General features: G+C 40.1%; 1 protein-coding gene across 1 annotated transcript in view; it reads right to left on the bottom strand.

Annotated features, from left to right (window-relative positions):
• Positions 1 to 19,097, bottom strand: part of NMU (neuromedin U) — a 238,046-nt gene that overhangs the window by 173,513 nt on the left and 45,436 nt on the right. Inside the window, exon 3 of the mRNA XM_027102888.1 lies at positions 6,490 to 6,564. The gene's annotated coding sequence lies outside the window, so the exon portion shown is untranslated. The remainder of the gene's footprint in view (positions 1 to 6,489; positions 6,565 to 19,097) is intronic.

Below are 19,097 nucleotides of genomic sequence, written 5' to 3'. Positions count from 1 at the left end.
CTTTTACAAAAAGAAGAAGAAAGAAAATAAATAAATAATAGCGTAGAAAAGAGCTAAAGGAAAAAGATTATGATGCTCTGCAATTAGCTCAGATCCCTTCAACGTTTCTGATAACCAAAACAAGAGTAGATTTTATGTGTTTCCCAAGGTCCAGCCATTTTTTATGTGATAGACATTGGTAATTAAAATCTTCCATATTTGGATTCATGAGAATTTGGTATGATCCTAACAGAGCAAAACTTTTCCTATGGAAGGGAAGGAGACATTGAGACACTGAGGAGATGGTCTTCCCCAGCACTCCCCAGTACTCCCCAGTACTCATGAAGTTCCATGGTGTTAGGCCCTCAACCTCTGTGAAGAAGTTGGTAAGGAATCCTTCAGAACCTAGATTGCCCAGCAAAAGAGTTAGGACAAACCAAGGACCAGAAAAGTAAAATCTGATGGTGTCCAGGAATCCTTTACTGGAAGACTTTGAGGTAAAAAGTTCAAGCATGCCTTTTTTTCCTTTTCCAAAGTATTAGGTTTTAATACGCATTAATATTGCATCTGCCTGCTGTCACTGAGAAAGAACTGTGAGGTGGCTAAAATGTTTGCATTTCTAAAAGGTCTGAAAACAAAGATATGTTCATAACCCCTACCTCACACCATATATAAAGATTAACTCAAAAAGTGGATCAGTGAGGTAAATATAAGATCCAAAAATATTAAACTGGAAAATATAGGGGTATAGCAGCAATAGAAAAAATAAACTGGACTTTATCCAAACTTAAAACTTTTTGCATCAAAGGACATTATCAAAGAAAATGAAAAGAAAACTAACCTATAGAATGGGAGAAAATATTTGCAAGTCACATATTTGACAAGGGTTTAATACCCAGAATATATAAAGAACTCCCAACTCGGTAACTAAAAGACAAACAGGCCAATTTTAAAATGGGCAGTGGACTTGAATAGGTGTTTCTCCAAAGAAGATATACAAATGACCATGAAATGGTACATGAAAAGATGCTTAACCACCTTAGTCACTTGGGAAATGCAAATCAAACACAGAATGAGATACCACTTCACACCTACTAGCACAGCAGTAATAATAATAGTAGTAGTAATAGTAGAAAATAACAAGTATTGATGAGGATGTGAAGAAATTGGAACCCTTGGGCATTGTTGGTGGGAATGCAATTGTTGCAGCTACTGTGGAAAACAGTATGGCAATTACTCAAAAAGCTACAGAACTATCATATGACCCAGCAATTCCACTCTTAGGTAACCCCTTCCTTGACACCTAACTCCTGGCAACCACTAATTGTTTTCTCTCCCTACAGTTTTACCATCCACAGCATCATATAAATAGAATCATACAATGCATTACTTTTTGTGTCTGGCTTAGCAAAATGCATTTAAGATCATCCGTGTCTTGTATGAATCAACAGTTTGTTCCTTTTTATTGTTCAGCTGTATTTCATTGTATGGCTATATCAGTTTGTTTATCCATTCACCTGTTGAAGGATATTTATAAGGATGATCCTTAAATTTCCCTTTTCATTACTAATTAAAATTCCATTTAATTCCTAAATGAGTATAGTTTTGTGTTAATATTTTATTTTAATTTTTTGAAATTTGGTGTTTATGATGTACAGACTTAATTTACTATTTATAAAAACACTTGACTAACTAAAAGGCCTCATTTTCTGACCTGCTAGGTAAGTTTTCTGCAAAGGCAATTTGATTAAAAATTTTGAAATTTTAGGGTGCTTAAAACCTTAAGTATCAACTTCTACATGTTATGACCATATCTTTTAAATTTTTAATGACATTTTAACCATTTTTAAGTGTGCATTTCAATGGCATTAATTACATTCACGCTGTTGTGCAACCATCACCACTGTTTCCAAATCTTTTCCATCACCCCATAGAGAAACTCTGTAACTATTAAGTAATGACTCTCCATAACCCCTCACCTCAGCCCCCGGCAAGCACTGTTGTACTCTCTGCTTCTGAGTTTGACTACTCTAGATACCTCATGTCAGTGGAATCATGTAGTATTTGTCATTCTGTGACTGGCTTACTTCACTTAACATAATGTCCTCAAGGTCATCCATACGATGATGTGTATCAGAACTGTCATTCCTTTTGAAGGCTAAATAACTTTCCACTAGACAGATATACTACAACTTATTTATCCACTCATTTGTCGATGGACATTTAGATTATTTCCACATCTTGGCTATTGTAAATAATGCTGCAATGAACCCAGGAGTGTTGATATCTCTTCGAGGTCTTGATTTTAATTCTTTTGGAAAAATATCAGAAGTGAGACTGTTTGATCATAGAGTAGTTCTATTTTTAATTTTTTGAGGAACCTCCATACTGTTTTCTACAGTGGTTGCACCATTTTACATTCCCACCAACAGTATACAAGGTTTCTAATTTTTCCACATCCTTGCCAACACTTGTCTTTTGAATTTTTGATAATAGCCATCCTAACAGCTGTGAGGTGATATCTTATTGTGGTTTAATTTGCATTTTCCTGACCTTAAGCATCTTTTCATTTGCTTGTTGGTTTTTTGTATGTCTTCTTTGGAGAAATGTCTATTTAGTTCCTTTGCCCATTTTTTAATCTGGTTATTTGTTTTTTTGCTATTGTGCTGTTGCAGTTTCTTACATATTTTGGATACTAAGCCCTTATCAGATAAATGGTTTGCAAATATTATCTCTCATTCCATTGGTTGCCTTTTTATTTTGTTGATTATTTCCTTTGATGTGCAGAAGCCTTTTAGTTTGATGTAGTCCCACTTGTCTATTTTTTTTTTTTTTTTTTTTTTTGGCCGTACTGCACCACATGTGGCTCTTAGTTCCCCAATCAGGGATAACCCGTGCCCCCTGCAATGGAAGCACGGAGGCCTAACCACTGGGCTGCCGGGGAAGTTCCAAGTCCCACTTGTCTATTTTTGCTTTTGTTGCCTGAACTTCTGTCATATCAATGAAATAATTGCTAAGATCACTGTCACAATGGATGTCCCCTTCACAATAGCATCAAAAAGAAAATATTTAGGAATAAAGTTAACTAGGGAGGTAAAAGATCTGTACACTAAAAACTATAAAACATTGATGAAAGGAATTAAAGAAGAATCATAAAATGGAAAGACATCTCATGTTCATGGATTGGAAGACTTAATATTGTTTAAATGTCCATACTACACAATCTACAGATTCAATCAATCCCTATCAACTTCCAACAGCCTTTTTTTCAGAAATAGAAAAAACATTCTAAAATTCATATGGAACCACAAAGGACAGCAAATTGCCAAAACGACCTTGAGAAAGAAGAACAAAGCTGGAAATATCACACTTCTTGATTTCAAAATATATTACAAAGTTACAGTAATTAAAACAGTATGGTACTGGCATAAAGACAGATATAGATCAATTGAACAAAATAGAGAGCCCAGAAATGAATCCATACATGTATGGTCAACTGATTTTCAACAAGGGTGCCAAGAATGCACAATGGGGAGAGGACAGTCTCTCCAACAAATGGTACTGTACAACAGATAATGACAGTAGGTCTGTATCTGTAGGAGAAGGACGTTTCAAACAAGCAAAGGAGGAATGCTAGAATAAATCCGATGGTAACAGGCTGAAGTTGGAGACATTCATTTGAACTAATGTTTATTTTAATATATATACAGATGGATATATACAGAAATGAATATAGATAAATGGGTTAATATACTACAAACACTTGCCAGCTCTATGCACTGAGAGGGCCTAGAAGTAATGACTCTCCAGTTGCAACAAGAACACCTAGTGGACAGGTTTTGGTTTCTAAATACCATTCTCCAATAAAAGGAACTATACTTCTTAAAGAATGGCTGGTTCTTGGGCCAGGGCATAGAAAATACAAGATAAGCCTGGAGAATCTTACAGTGCCAGAAAGTAAGTTGGTGATAATAATTATTATTATAAATGAAATAAAAATAAAATAAATAAAAGACATGGGTCTGTCAAATGGACACATGAGCCACCCTTAAGAGGTCCTGATACCCAGAGCTGGAATAATTTAAGCAATATAATAAACAATGATAATAAAGAATTATAACCCAAAGAATAAAATAAATATCCATATGGCAATAAATATCTATGAGACCATCTGATATAAATATACAAGCGAATGAATGAATGAATAAATGAAAAGAGGCAATTCTTCCTTTCAGAAGAATTATAAATGCAAAAAGAATGAGGAAAACCGAGCATCACCACTAGAGTACCAAAGTAATGCGAAGATCCACTGATGAATGCTAAAATTAGTGAGAGAAACAGGGTATCCACATTGCCTCCAAGTATCTCCCATAAAATATTTATTAATAACTGTGGAGGTTTAACATCTGCCTACAATTTCTTAAATATTCCTCCCTCCAGAAGATGGACCTTAATTCCCCTGGACTGGGCTGGACTTAGTAACTCACTTCCAAAGGACAGAATATGGAAAGGGGAAATGGTAACTTTCCATGGAGAATCCTGGCAGATACTACCTTAGCCAACTGATCAAGGATAACATCGCCAGTAATAAGACATTAATGTCATGCACCCAAAATCTATAACTTCAGTCTGATCATGAGAAAAAAAAAAAGTAAACCCAAACTGAAGGACATTCTACAAAACATCTAACCAGTACACCTCAAAACTTTCAATGTAATGAAAGACAAGGAAAAAAATGAGGAACTATCACAGACTGAAGGAGAGTAAGGAGACATGAAAACTAAAAGCACTGTGGTCTCCTGACTTGAATCCTGGAACAGAAAAAAAGACAGTGGAAGCACTGGGGAAATCTAAATAGTCTGTAGTTTAATTTACAGTATTTGTTGAACCAATCTTAATTTCTTACTTTTGGTCATTGTTCCATGGCTACGTGAGATGTTAACATCTGGGGAGACTGGGCAGAGAGTAAACCAGAATTATCTGTACTATCTCTGCAATTCTTCTGTAAGCCTAAAATTATCAACATAAAAAGTTTAAAAATTTTTTAGCTTCAGCTAAACACAGTAATTTGAAATAAATGGGTCTCAATCCCAGGTAACTGAAGCCCAAAATAAAAGCAAATCAGCTGTATCCAGTTATTACTATTCACCCATGCAATCTGAATGTCCAAGTTTTCCAAACTAAAATCTCTCATACTATGCCTATGATTCATAAAGAGTAAATATCTATTTTTACACCTTCAGGAACACAATTCTGTATTTAAATCAGATTCTGTAAGAAAGATAAATTGAACTTAAATCATGTTTGTTTATACTCCTTTTTCCAAATTGTAAATTCACTGCTAAGTCGAGGACTGTCTGTAACCAGACAAGAATTTCAGCTCATTATTACAAGAACTTACATGGCTATGATACCAGTGTTGGAATCTCCTGGACTAAAATGATATAGGTGGATTCAAGACAATGTCATAGGCACAGAAAACAGTGACTTTTAGAAACGTCTGATGCCAAAGATGATGAATACTTGTAATATAGCATTTTATTTTTTAGGATACTCTGAAATGCTTTATACCTTAAAATGTTTAAAATCAATATCTCTTTTTACTTTAGAGCTGGTTTACAAAACATCCTTTAGAGGCTAAAAAACAACAAATGTAAATCCAATTTACCTAAGTATATTAAAATTTTAATAGAAGTAGAGAAGGTCCACCTAATATCTTAGGAACAGAAATTCATAGCTACATAATGGATTGCTTTGAAGTTTGTTCAAAGATTAGTAAATTAAAGTTACAGAAAACATTTTAATAGGCTTAAATAAATTTATTTATATTCAAAATCAATGATTTATCTTAAACATATACCTCAAACATAACACACAGTAGGAACTCAATGATCAGTATTTCTTTAATTCATATACGAAATAAATGAAAGACTGCTTCACTAGACCAAAAGAAAATATAAATATTACAACCATCTTTATTTAATCCCATTTTGTTTTCTAAAACCATAAAATTGGGCTTCCCTGGTGGCGCAGTGGTTGAGAATCTGCCTTCTAATGCAGGGGACACGGGTTTGAGCCCTGGTCTGGGAGGATCCCACATGCCACGGAGCAACGAGGCCCGTGAGCCACAACTACTGAGCCCGCGCGTCTGGAGCCTGTGCTCCGCAACAAGAGAGGCCGCGATAGTGAGAGGCCCACGCACCATGATGAAGAGTGGCCCCTGCTTGCCACAACTAGAGAAAGCCCTCACACAGAAATGAAGATCCAACACAGCAAAAATAAATTAATTAATTAATAAACTCCTACCCCTAACATCTTCTTTAAAAAAAATAAATAAATAAAACCGTAAAATTAAGGCAAGGATTAGGAGAGTAGAAGTGTAAGAAAAATAATTTGGCATGATGTTTTCATAGTGTTAACCTGTATCGCTTATAAAATTATAGAAGAAAAGCACTATTAATAACATTGGAATAACCATTATCAGAAAAAAAACTTTTTAAATTTCTTTACCTCTCTGAGATTTTCTTGGCTTCTTTGCTTAGGCTGAATGAACAACAATGTTTTCAGCTTTCCAAATTCTTTGCTCTGTAAAACAAAGTGTATTTACATTGAATGCATCCCACTTGTCCCCAAGGATACAACTTCTTCTAAAAATTTGGAAAGCATTTATAGCCTGGGTAACATAGAGTGTTATATTTATGTAATAGTGACTTCTAACTTTGCACGAAAACTTTGTTGAAATAACTTTAAGAAACAGATTTACTTAAAACAACTAAAGCACCAAGCATGGAATTCACTGGTCATGTTATAGATAGACAAGTTTGATTCTAACTAGCAGGACCATTATAGCAAGTTGAGAGTTGTTTGCTTGTTACAAGTCACCCCATGAATGTAACTTACTCTCATGTCAGCTCAGTTGAATAGAGATCACATTCACCAAACAGACTCCATGAACCTACACAAAAGTATCAAGAGTAACTTTCCTTTTTATCTAGGGAATTCAGTTTCAAAACAGCGTTACTGACTGAGGGCTACACTCTAAGGTGAACTACAACTCAGTTTAGTTAAGTTTATTTATCCCAATACAGCATCTTTCCTTAACTTTTTATTCCAGGTCTTAGGCATCAACATGAAAAAGCATGACCTCCAGCCAAATCTTGATATCAATTTACTCTTCATATCCCATAGGCAATGATGAGAAACTGAATATAGATCAAAGATACTCCTAGACATATTCTGATAGCTTGTTTGTTCTTATTAATAGTAATAATAACAATTTATTGAGCATTTATTATGTATCAGGCACTGTTTCAAGTACTTTACGTCCATTAACTCATAAAAGCAGTTTATATTTTTTGACTTCCTATATAAGGAAGAAACTCTCTGGCTGTTTAACATGACCTGTCAATGACACAGGGAATATGCTGACTTAATTCTTCTGGTTTGTAGTAGCTATTTTTAAAATGGAATGAATGACAACACTACCACAGTCTACCCAAGCAATATAGCAGAGATGATGCAACACATAATCCTTAAATCAAAGAACTGTGCTTCACTACATCTCCTGCCTACGCTGGAAACTACACTGCACAGTGTGACGCACTCCCATCTTGGCCGGCACTGTTCTAACGGGATCTAGTAATATTATTCATCTGTGCTCATGAAAAGTGAATTTTTACCCATAATGTACTCATACAAATGCCAGCAACAAGAAGAAATTACTGATAGGATTAACATATAACAAGTTAATTGTGCCAAATTAAAAAAAGAAAACAGAGGCAAGTGAGTTGTTTCATTTGATGTCAATATATTCCCCAAATATATATAAGAATTTAACTCTATTAAGCACAATAAACTGTAATTTGGGGAATTAACTTTTACTCTGTGATAGATAGAATACATATAAGTTCAAATTACTTTTAATGCTGAATATATTAAAATTTAAAACTGGCCTACAAAACACATATCATTATGAAAAGAGCTAATACATTCACATGCATATAAAGAATGGAGGGAAATACACCAGAATGTCATAATTGATGATCTGTCTCCCTGGGTATAGAATTTTTAGTCATTTTTATTTTCTTCTTCATCTTTTTAAAACCCAAATTTCCTACACTTAACCTGTATTACCTTAATTTTATTTCAAATTTTAAAAAATAGCTCAATTTTTTTCTGATTATGAAAATAATATATTTACATTTAAAACAGAAAATCTATTGAAATCCTACCAACCATAGTTATATTTTGATGCATTCTAGAGCTCTGTGTCTCTGTTTCTGTGTGTGTATACGAATATATATTCACATATATACATATCTGCACACTAAAGAAACATACATAATTTTATAAAAATAAAATTATACTATTCTGTTTTTTGGCTTGATTTTTTTTTCTTCAGTGACATACTATTTACTTCTTTCCACATGTACACAGTTACTTTTAATAGCTGCATTGTACTCCATTATATAATTTATCAATTACCCCTCAGAACCCAGTTTAGACATCACTTAAGAAGTAAAGCGAGAGAGAGGCATGGACATATACACACTACCAAACATAAGGTAGATAGCTAGTGGGAAGCAGCTGCATAGCACAGGGAGATCAGCTCGGTGCTTTGTGACCACCTGGAGGGGTGGGATAGGGAGGGTGAGAGGGAGGGAGACGCAAGAGGGAAGAGATATGGGAACATATGTATATGTATAACTGATTCACTTTGTTATAAAGCAGAAACCAACACACCATTGTAAAGCAATTATACCCCAATAAAGATGTTAAAAATAATAATAAATTATAAGGTGCTTCCAATAAAAAAAAATTAGTAGGAATGACAAAATTAACGTTAGTTGGTCAAAACTATAAACTGGTAAAGTCTTTCCAGAAAACAAGCATAAGAGGACTTCCCTGGTGGCGCGGTGGTTAAGAATCCACATGCCAATGCAGGGGACACAGGTTTGATCCCTGGTCTGGGACGATCCCACATGCCATGGAGCAGCTAAGCCTGAGTGCCACAACTACTGAGCCTGTGCTCTAGAGCCCACGAGCCACAACTGCTGAGCTCACATGCCGCAACTACTGAAGCCCACGCGCCTAGAGCCCATGCTCCGCAACAAGAGAAGCCACTGCAATAAGAAGCCTGCTCACCGCAATGAAGAATAGCTCCCGCTTGCTGCAACTAGAGAAAGCCCACACGCAGCAACGAAGATAAAAATAAAACACAGCCAAAATACAGCCAAAAATAAAAATAAATAAAATAAATAAATTTTTTTAAAAAAGAAGCTTTCACTTCCTCCCAAGTCTGGGTTCAGCTCCCCTCAGATGCATTTCAACCACAATCTATCTGTCAACACTGCACTCAATGAATGTCTAGCTGACTGTCTTCTTTCCTAAACCATAAGGGACCATCTATGTCTGATTAAATGTTGTAGCCCCATACCTACTATAGTGCCCAATAAATAGCTGTTGAAATATAAGTTATTTCCTTTTTTTAAATAAAAATACAATAATAGAATCAACATTCCTGCACACACAAATTTGTGCACTTATCCAATTATTCCCATGGCATAAATTTCTAAAACTGGAGTTGCAGAGACAGAGGTATGCACATTTTGAATTATAATAAATATTGCCAAATTGCCCTCCAAAATCCTTGTAGAAATTTACATTCCCACCATCAATGGATAAAAGTGTCCATTTCTTTGTATCTTTTAAATACTGAGTATTGTCACCCTTTTTTAAACCTTCAGAGTGATATCATTATCATTCGTCGCTTTTACAATTAGAAAAAAAAATTAAGACATTACAGGTTTTGCTATTCTTAAAACTAGATAGCTATTAATTAGGATGCAGTTAAAAATACTAACCAAGCTATATTTAGGATAATTGCTCATGCTGAATAAAAGTTCATTAGCTGAATGGTTCTTTATGTTCAAGTAAAACAGTGCCCATCCTTTTGCTCAACTCTTTTCAAGGTACCTTAAGGAGAGATGATATAAATATACAGAAAATGTATATGATAAGTACTTACTTGATAGAGAAAACGTGCAGGAAAACCAGCTAACGTGGAGATGAACTGACTGGAGTAGAACATACATAGAACATCCTTAATGTGCAAGTTAGGAGGTGGGGAAAAACTCTAAGGTATGGATTCAAAAAACAAGATGAAATTGGGAACTTACTGTGGAGGTGTATTAGCTGCTCTGACAAATGAGGCTGAAAGATGCTGTCTTGCTATTCTAGAATTGCATTCCCAAAAGCTTATTGTCACTGTCCACAAGAATGCTTACCAGTACCCCAAACTCAGTGTGTCCAAAAGAAAACTCATATTCTTCCTCTCTTCCCCGCAGAACACTTAGTTAATTTTGGATCCAGGCCATGATGTTATATCTAGACTTGTAATGTGCAATACGTAAATATGGCTCATACAAACAGAGATGAGCTGTAAGTATTCACTGGACTTCAAAGACTTAGTATAAAACAGGATGTAAAATATCTCATTATAATTTTTATATAGATTACTTGTTGAAATGATCGTATTTTGGAAATACTGAGTTGAAAATATATTATTAAAAAATAATTTCACCTGTTTTTCCCCTCCCCTTTTTTTAAAAATGTGGCCACTAGAAATTTAAAGTTACATGTGTGGCTCACATTATTATATTTCTATTGGACAGCAATGACCTACACCATTGAGATCTAGACCACTGAGATCAAGGGCTAGATTATAAAGCTAACCATCCGTTGTTGTGCTCTAAGAACCCCAGAAAGGAGCAAAGAAGTGAGAGGAGGAAGGAGCTAGCTGTGAACTGGGTTTGGCTGGAATTTTGTGGAGTCAAGGAAGGGGATTTCCAGGCATGGGAGCAAGGACCATAAAGCAAAGATGAGAAAACTAGGTTCTAAATGCCAGATTTTCTAGAACTATGGCTCTCACTGTGTTATCTCTCTGCTGCTTCTGCCAGAGCCTTCAGTAGTGCCTCAGAACACTAATCATGTCTGAGCTGGACTACGAGGTAGCAAGCTTGAGCCAAAGGGTTAAAATGGGAAAGTATGTCTCCTGTATCCAGGAGCTGCCAATAAGAGAACCAAGAGGACAATGAACTGGAAGGGCAGAAATCAGCTGGCCAACTCCCCCCGCCTCCCCTGCCCCGCCACCCAGGAGATTCTTTTTCCAGTGTCAGCCTCGGAGTTCTGAGTCTGGGTGGAGAGTTTTGTTTGTATGTTTTTATTTTGGTTGTGCATTTCAAAGATGGCATCACTCCCTCACAGAGCCTCCTTTAACCTATAACAAAACCTCAGGCTGTCCCAATCCCAAAGTTTGCCTGAACCTCATAAGAATTTGCCACATGCTACGGAATCTGTGCCTTGGATGCCAAAGTTGTCATCAGCGTCCAGCTTTGTATCCATCTCCTTTCCAATAAGCAGAAGGAAGCCTGGCCCCAGTTACTTCAACTTCACTCATGTTCTTACCCCATGGAAATCCCTGCATGCCTTCCACTCAGGCATGCCCAACTACTGAACACCTGAAGCTCAGGACCTTTTTCAACCTTATGTTACTAAAACAAAAAGCAGTGGTTGCCTGGAGCCAGAAAGGGGCTGAAGAAACTTTGGGGAGTGATGCATATTTTCACTATTTTGATTGTGGTGATAGTTTATCGGTATACACATATATTATCAAAATATGCACCTTCATTATATCAATTATACCTCCATAAAGCTGTTAAAAACAGTATTAACATGTTTCCTTCTCATAATCAGTTTCACTAATCAAGAAATTAATGAATAAATACTTATCTATCACCTACTCTGGCTATCTCCATCCCTGGTAGAAATAGTGTTTTCTTGGCCAAACGGCACCTAATAGAAGCCATTCTAGTATTTCCTTTACGCAAATAAAGTAGTATTTTAGCAGCATAGCTTCCTTAATGTATTTCATTGTGTTAACCAGAGGAAAAACTCATCTGAAATATGTTCGAAACTAGTGGGTTGTCTTTCCACAGAATTATCTCTAGGGAATTAAAAATAAAACTCTGAAAACTTCACAATCCAGTACAGGCATACCTCATTTTATTGTGCATCGCAGACACTGCACTTTGTTTTGCTTTTATAAATTGAAGGCTTGTGGCAACCCTGCACTGAGCAAGTCTATCAGCAAAAAGATCACGACTTACTGAAGGCTCAGATGATGGTTAGCATTTTTTAGCAATAAAGCACTTTTAAATTAAGGTATGTACATTGTTAGATATAATGTTATTGCAAACTTAATAGACAACAGTATAGTGTAAACATAACTCTTACATGCACTGGGAAACAAAAAAAAAATTCATGTGAATCACTTCATTGTGACATTCGATTTATTGCGGTGGTCTGGAACCGACCTGAGGTATGCATGTGGAGCACAGTAGCTGTCTTAGGTTGGGTTTCACAGAAGCCTGAGATGGGGATTCTTGTGCTAGTGATCTGAGGTTCTCAGGTGAAAACTATAAGGAAATGGGGAGTGCAAGACAGGGAAAGGGAAGAAGCAAAGCAAAGATGTGGGTGCCGCTGCAGTCCACCCCAGCCTGATCCCACAAGCAACTGTGGAGCAGGAATGACACTGCCAACCTGTTCCCCCTGGAGCAGGAAGGAGCCCTCCTAGCAATCATCCTTTAGCTACAGACCACACCTGAAAGCCTTGGGGTGTAACCACCTGGGCATGTCCTGGAAAGGCAGCTTCCATCAGCGAGGGCAGTTCTTGAGAGAAGGTACAACTGTGAGCTGTTGGCAGCCTATACTCATAGCAGCTGGAGAATGAGGGCACCTACCCACCTGAAAAACCCAGTGTTTCCGTTTCCTCGTCTGTAAAATGGGACTAACGACATCAGCTACTTCATACGCTTAGAATCACACATAGCACATGCTCAATAAATATGTTATTGCTGCTGTTGTGTCTTCAGAGATGTCCACACTGGGCATCTCACTGCCCAGGTGTAATCCAAACGCCCTACACAGCTGCATACCCGGGAGAGATTTTTGCCCCAACATTACTTAATTAAGGGCAATCTAAAGATTTCACATTTAGGTGACTCCCTAGATAAACATAACCATTTTATCTGACATTTTCCCCAAGTTCAGAATCAAGCAAGGATAACCTTTTCTGTTTCTCTTTAAAGAGTGGGAATGGTGCTATCTCAATATCAGCTGCTTTTTTTAAAAAAAATAATTTATGTCTATATTCATTTATTTTTGGCTGCATTTGGGTCTTCATTGCTGGGCGCATGCGGGCTTTCTCTAGTTGTGGTGAGTGGGGGCTACTCTTCGCTGCGGTGCGCAGGTTTCTCATTGCAGTGGCTTCTCTTGTTGCAGAGCAGGGGCTCTAGGCACATGGGCTTCAGTAGTTGTGGCACATGGGCTCAGTAGTTGTGGCTCGCGGTGTCTAGAGAGCAGGCTCAGTAGTTGTGGTGCACGGGCTTGGTTGCTCCGCGGCACGTGGGATCTTCCCAGACCTGGGCTCCAACCCGTGTCCCCTGCATTGGCAGGCGGATTCTTAACCACTGTGCCACCAGGGAAGCCCCACATCAGCTGCTTTTTACTTCTGTGAGAGATCCTCAGTAAATGGTCTTCATTTAGAGTGTAATAGGAAAAACAAAACCCCTCTCTCACCTATGCTGCTTGACCCCAATCATGAAACCAGTCTTCCTCAAGCAACAGAGTTCCCACAGGTACACCCCATACTTGGAGCAACACTTAAAGTCCCAGGGGCTAATTCTCTGGTTCTTGCATTCTCCAGAAGCAAATACACATAAAATTTAGACTCTTCCTCTGGTTCTCTCTCCTAGTTTTGGAAACCAAATTGACATCTCTTACTCACAGCTGACTAAAGAAAGTGGTATGGGTCAGTGGCGACTAGACTCGCTTCCCAGGAGAGGGAAGGAATGCCAGCGAATTCGAGGGGGCGGGTCTCGCTGAGGTGGCTGGCTCGCCTCGGCTCGGCGGCTTTTGGGAATGAGCACACCAAGGGAAACCCTCGCGGGAGAGGCGGACCTGGCCGCTGCGGGAAGGCCCCGGGCGGCTGTTACCTTTTCTTGAACTGGGTCAATCCGCAGACGTGCGCCAGGATCCAGGCCGGCCGCAGGAGCCTTCCCCTAGCCCCCGCCGGGCGCGGTCGGGAGGAGTCGGCGGGGCTCGGAAGCCCGGCCATGGCCACGGGAAAGCCTTCGGCCTCCTCTTCCCCTGGACACCGTGGGCTCCGCTCCCTACAGGGAGGCGGCGAGGGGCGAGGGGCGGGGTCCGGGGAGGAAACGCAAACCTTCCGCTGCGGCAGGAACGGAAATGGGTGCGTGGAGGTGGAGAAAAGTGAACTTTTATTTTTATACTGAAACTAATGAGGCTAAGCTGTGGAAGTAAGTGTAACATATGCATGCGTTCTTAGAATAATACATGACTTTAAAATAAATTCAGCGAAGGGGAGGGAGACCCTCGGGGTAGCGATCTGCAGGGAGGCGCCCTCGAGGGCAAGGTTGAGAAATGCTGTCACCTACCCGGATACTTCTTTCTGCAAACGAGTTCTTGCCTCTCGTTGCACGCCCTGAGCCCGGATCCAGGTGACGCCCCGTCCCGCGCTGGGCGTGGACCTTCCCCGCGGCAAGATCCTCTGCGAAGAGGACCGCAAATCCACCTCCTGACCCTGCGGTCAAACTCGTTTACTGAAACATCGTGAGACCTGCTGCATCTGGGCCTTCTTGGCAAAAACTGTAAGGACCGGCTTTAAACAACCACAAGCAGAACTTGAGGGAACTTGGGCAGTGAAAGCCAAGAGACTGGCTGTAGTGCAGATGGTACTGACGGCTGAAAGGGCCCTAGGAGGTCTTTTACTAGGCCGATTTATGTGATTGCCCGTTTGGGTGGGGCAACTTAACAGCAGAATAGCCCCGTTTGCTTTAAGTTTCCTGGGAAACGAAGTTAAATACACTTTGGTTGTTTTCAAGTACTTACAATTTCATCAAACACCTGCAATTTCGTTAGACACCTGCCATGTAACAGGTTCCTTCCATTACAAAGGCCTCAAAACGGAATTATGCCAGTAATATATGGAATCTCTCTACAGCAATGTTCAGTTGGGAGAAAATACAAATGAAGAAGATTGCCTTTTTATGTTTTCTTGGAGAGAAAAAATAACAAGTTTACATTGTCTTTTCAGAGACCCTCAAGAGTGGAGGGTCCTAGGAGAGAAACAGTGCATTGGAATTAACCTACAGTTCTCCTGCTGTGTCTTTCTTCTGTGTTTCTCCTTTGCTACTCACACAAAACACTTCACCTCTGGACACCAAGTATATGGAGGTTTTTCCCACACCAAGCAATTCCCTACCTCACCAGCTGAGTACCCTACAATTTAACTAAAATCTAACACTGTCTACCTGGAGACAATGTCAGATCCAAGAGGTTAAGGGCTCAGTCCTACAAGACTGCTCCCACCCTACTTCAGATACCAATCCCAAGTAGCAGGTCCCCAGGTTACCCACAACTTCGGTCTGATTTCCCACCACCACTTCCCCTTTGATTCGATTATTTGCTAGAATAGCTTACAGAACTCAGGGAAAAACTTACTGATGTTTACCAGTTTGTTAAAGGATAAGTAAGGGATACAGATGAACAGCCAGATGAAAACATACATAGTCTGAGAGGGTGCCGCCGCAGAAACCCCCATCCCCGTGGAGCTGGGGTACATCACCCCTCCAAAGGTGAATGTATTCATTGGGCTGGAAGCTCTCCAAAGGGTACCACTGGGATTACGGACGCTTCCTCACGTAGGCACGATCAATTATTAACTCCATGTCCATCCCCTCTGCCCTCTCTGGAGAAATGGGGAGCAGGCCTGAAAATTTCAAGCTTGTATGGTGTGGTCTTTCTGGTGACCAGCCCCCGTCTAGGAGCCCACTCAGAATCGATGCAATAGAACAAAAGATGCTTCTAGTGCCCTTGCCACTTGAGAATTTACAAAGGTTTGGGGAGCACTGTGTCAGGAACCAGGGACATAGACCAATATAGACCATAGACCAATATATATATTTTCTATTATCTCACACACAGACTCTAGACTGTACCATATTTGATGCATCTGATACACTAAATATTACATTGCATTTACTGAGGAATTTCTACTATGCTTTATCATTTCCAATAGTGAAGAATTAAATATTTAATTTGTAGTTTTATGTTGCCTCAGATCAGTTGCTGAACATGTTAGAAACAATGTTTTATCCGTCAGAAGTCTATTTCAATAAACTTTTTCACCTACTTCATTTTGTCCCTGATAGAAGTATAATTTTTTATTCTCTTTTGCCATAACAGTAGTATGAACTGTTTAGAATGTACGATGTTAAGTGTACATGAAATACATAGCTCTTAAAAGTGCTTTATATTTTTATTAACTTTCAAGAAGAGATTTCATTGTTAGAATGTGGGGGTTGACGGTCTGTAGAGAGCTTCCGGGAAGATGGCGGAAGAGCAAGACGCGGAGATCACCTTCCTCCCGACAGATACACCAGAAATACATCTACACGTGGAACAACTCCTACAGAACACCTACTAAACGCTGGCTGAAGACCTCAGACCTCCCAAAAGGCAAGAAACTCCCCACGTACCTGGGTAGGGCAAAAGAAAAAAGAATAAACAGAGACAAAAGGATAGGGACGGGACCTGCACCAGTGGGAGGGAGCCGTTTCCACACACTAGGAAGCCCCTTCGCGGGTGGAGACTGCGGGTGGCGGAGGGGGAAAGCTTCGGAGCCGCGGAGGAGAGCGCAGCAACAGGGGTGCGGAGGAAAAAGCGGGGAGATTCCCGCACAGAGGATCAGGGCCGACCAGCACTCACCAGTCCGAGAGGCCTGTCTGCTCACCCGCCAGGGCGGGCGGGGCTAGGAGCTGAGGCTCGGGCTTCGGTCGGAGCGCCGGGAGAGGACTGGAGTTGGCGGCGTGAACACAGCCTGAAGGGGGCTAGTGCGCCACGGCTGGCCGGGAGGGAGTCCGGGAAAAGGTCTGGAGCTGCCGAAGAGGCAAGAGACTTTTTCTTGCCTCTTTGTTTCCTGGTGCGCGAGGAGAGGGGATTAAGACCGCCGCTTAAAGCGAGCCGCGGCTAAAAGTGCAGACCCCAGAGACCGACATGAGATGCTAAGGCTGCTGCTGCTGCCACCAAGAAGCCTGTGTGCGAGCACAGGTCACTATCCACACCCCCCTTCCGGGGAGCCTGTGCAGACCGCCACTGCCAGGGTCCCGGGATCCAGTGACAAATCCCCCGGGGAGAACGCATGGCGCGCCTCAGGCTGGTGCAACGTCACGCCGGCCTCTGCCGCCGCAGGCCCGCCCCGCACTCCGTGCCCCTCCCTCCACTCCCCCACCCGCCCCCGCCCCCGGCCTGAGTGAGCCAGAGCCCACGAGTCAGTGGTTCCTTTAACCCCTTCCTGTCTGAGAGAAGAACAGACGCCCTCCGGAGACCTACACACAGAGGCGGGGCCAAATCCAAAGCTGAGCCCCTGGGAGCTGTGAGAACAAAGAAGAGAAAGGGAAATCTCTCCCAGCAGCCTCAGAAGCAGCAGATTAAAGCTCCACAATCAACTTGATGTACCCTGCATCTGTGGAATACATGAATAGACAACGAATCATCCCAAATTAAGGAGGTGGACTTTGAGAGCAAGATTTATGATTTTTTCCCCTTTTCCTCTTTTTGTGAGTGTGTATGTGTATGCTTCTGTGTGAGATTTTGTCTGTATAGCTTTGCTTCCACCATTTGTCCTAGGGTTCTATCCGTCCGTTGTTGTCTTTTTTAATTTTTTTTATTTCCTCTCAATAATTATTTTTTTATTTTAATAACTTTATTATATTTTATCTTATTTTATTTTACTTTATCTTCTTTCTTCCTTTTTTCCTTCCTTCCCTCCTTCCTCCCTCCCTCCCTCCCTCCTTTCTTTCTTTCTACTTCTACTAATTCATTCTTTCTACTTTTTCTTCCTTTTATTCTGAGCCATGTGGATGAAAGGCTCTTGGTGCTGCAGCCAGTAGTAGGTGCTGTGCCTCTGAGGTGCGAGAGCCAACTTCAGGACACTGGTCCACGAGAGACCTCCCAGCTCCACATAATATCAAATGGCGAAAATCTCCCAGCAATCTCCATCTCAACACCAGCACCCAGCTTCACTCAACGACCATCAAGCTACAGTGCTAGACATCCTATGTCAAACAACTAGCAAGACAGGAACACAAGCACACCCATTAGCAGAGAGGCTGCCTAAAATAATAATAAGTCCACAGACACCCCAAAACACACCACCACATGTGGACCTTCCCACCAGAAAGACAAGATCCAGCCTCATCCAGCAGAACACAGGCACTAGTCCCCTCCACCAGGAAGCCTACACAACCCACTGAACCAACCTTAGCCACTGGGGACAGACACCAAAAACAATGGGAATTACGAAGCTGCAGCCTGTAAAAAGGAGACCCCAAACAGTAAGATAAGCAAAATGAGAAGACAGAAAAACACACAGCAGATGAAGGAGCAAGATAAAAACCCACCAGACCTAACAAATGAAGAGGAAATAGGCAGTCTACTTGAAAAAGAATTCAGAATAATGAGAGTAAAGATGATCCAAAATCTTGGAAATAGAATAGAGAAAATGCAAGAAACATTTAACAAGGACCTAGAAGAACTAAAGATGAAACAAGCAACGATGAACAACACAATAAATGAAATTAAAAATACCCTAGATAGGATCAAGAGCAGAATAACTGAGGCAGAAGAATGGATAAGTGACCTGGAAAATAAAATAGTGGAAATAACTACTGCAGAGCATAATAAAGAAAAAGGAATGAAAAGAACTGAGGACAGCCTGAGAGACATCTGGGACAACATTAAACGCACCAACATTCGAATTATAGGGGTTCCAGAAGAAGAAGAGAAAAAGAAAGGGACTGAGAAAATATTTGAAGAGATTATAGCTGAAAACTTCCCTAATTTGGGAAAGGAAATAGTTAATCAAGTCCAGGAAGCACAGAGAGTCCCATACAGGATAAATCCAAGGAGAAATACGCCAAGACACATATTAATCAAACTGTCAAAAATTAAATACAAAGAAAACATATTAAAAGTAG

Source organism: Aethalodelphis obliquidens, unplaced genomic scaffold (assembly GCF_003676395.1).
Source record: "Aethalodelphis obliquidens isolate GAN/ISIS:26980383/991018 unplaced genomic scaffold, ASM367639v1 scaffold6, whole genome shotgun sequence".
In the NCBI taxonomy this organism is placed as follows: domain Eukaryota; kingdom Metazoa; phylum Chordata; class Mammalia; order Artiodactyla; family Delphinidae; genus Aethalodelphis; species Aethalodelphis obliquidens.
Note: the sequence above shows the minus strand (reverse complement) of the source record. Positions and strands in the feature narration are given on the sequence as shown.